At 33.8% G+C, this 1,753-nt stretch overlaps 1 long non-coding RNA gene across 1 annotated transcript; it reads left to right on the top strand.

Moving 5' to 3' along the window:
* The first annotated feature begins 290 nt into the window (after window positions 1–290).
* Window positions 291–792, top strand: LOC111085843. The gene is made up of 2 exons (XR_002610619.1): window positions 291–348; window positions 619–792. It is a non-coding gene; the product is annotated as an uncharacterized LOC111085843 (long non-coding RNA).
* Window positions 793–1,753: the final 961 nt, after the last annotated feature.

The raw sequence follows: 1,753 nt of genomic DNA, 5'->3' as shown, positions 1-1,753 counted from the left end.
AGATAGGGATATTTTTTTCTTTTTAGGTTTAGGGAACATGTGATGATTTTTAATTTTTACAACTTGATCAATATTATTATTTACTTCAATTTTTAATCTACATATCAAAATGTATTTCTTAACATTCAAACATTTTAAGTTTCGTTTAATATACTTTTCTCATTTCATTTCAGTTTTAGCACCTTTATAAATATTTGAATTTTATTTTGCCGTCTTTGTATAGTCTGTTTTTCATTTAAGTGTCAATACCAGAAAGTGTCGCTAAAAGCTTTTTATTTGTTTCAGTGTAGGCCGAAGAAGAGTCACTCAGAAGAAGAGGTACATCTGTGAGTTGTTATTTATTTTAGTGTAAGTACAAGGGTTACTGCAAGGAAAAGACATCAGCAACCTTATATTCCTTTCTGTCTAGGTTGGAAAAGCATTAATCTAAAAATATATCGTTACAAATTTTGTATGTATTTTGCTCTTGATGTAAATGTTAGCCCGAGAGAATGACAAGTGACTATATTTCTTTCTTTAGTTATAGCGAGATTACTTCAAGGTAGTGTCACCAGCAATACTTTAGCTGTTTCGGTTCAGAGAAGGAATGTCATTTGTGACATTCTTTTTTTATTTCAGTCTAAGTAGCAGAAGGTTTACTCCCAGGAAGTGTCATCAAAGACTTCATATTTGTTTCACTGTACATCAAAGAAAGAGCAATTTCAAATAACATGTCTGTCAGGTAGTATCTTACTGGTGTGAACACAAACGAATAAAAAATGGCATGTACACGAAGATATGTCATGTAATTTATGTTTTGTTCTATATGTGAGTGAGAAAATGAACATTCTTTTTTTAAAAAGAAAAATTTAAATTACGTGGTTCCTGTCCAGAAAGTGTGCGTTTTCTATATTAACTCGGTGTCTGTAAGAGGATAGGAACCATGGAAGTGTGCTTGTGGCCACTGATCTTATCACTGACTATCATCTGAGGAAAAGAAATATCAAAGACTATAATTTGATATTAGGCTACTGAAGCAGACATTTTTACTTTAAATAAGCTCTTTGATATTGATGGATGTTTCAACTTCAGACTTAGGTTGGATATATTATAAGAGCCTAGGCATTTTATAAAGGAGTTTGTTATCTGACTTGCTTCTATATTTACCATCTATATTATTAAATTGAATATGATATATCCATGTTTTTCTAAGTTATCTTATTATAGAGAAAACGAAATGTCCAAGTGAAGAAGTGAAGCTGATGTAGCTTTACATTACAGTTCTGTTTGTCATGGTATGATATTTGTTGTTCAGTTGAAGCAAAAAATTATCACTTTATAAAATATACCAGTAATGCTCACTGTAAAGTTGGTTGGCAGTTTTGAATTTCGCGCAAAGCTACACGAGGGTTATCTGCGTTAGCCGTCCCTACTTTAGCGGTGTAAGACTAGAAGGCAGGTAGCTAGTCATCACCACCCACCGCCAACTCTTGGGCTACTCTTTTACCAACGAATAGTAGGATTTACCGCAATATTATAACATCCCCACGGCTGAAACGGCGAGCATGTTTGGTGTGACGGGGATTTGAACCCGCGACCCGCAGATTGCGAGTCGAGCGCCATAACCACCTGGCCATGACTTACTGTAAAGAAAGTTGTGTTGTAAGTTACGTCAAGCATTGTGTTATTACACAATAATAACAATTGTGTTCTTAAAACACAGATTTGTGTGTACTTTAACACAAATGATTGATGTAACGGTAAAAACACACAA

This window comes from Limulus polyphemus, unplaced genomic scaffold (assembly GCF_000517525.1).
Source record: "Limulus polyphemus unplaced genomic scaffold, Limulus_polyphemus-2.1.2 Scaffold654, whole genome shotgun sequence".
NCBI lineage: Eukaryota > Metazoa > Arthropoda > Merostomata > Xiphosura > Limulidae > Limulus > Limulus polyphemus.
Note: the sequence above shows the minus strand (reverse complement) of the source record. Positions and strands in the feature narration are given on the sequence as shown.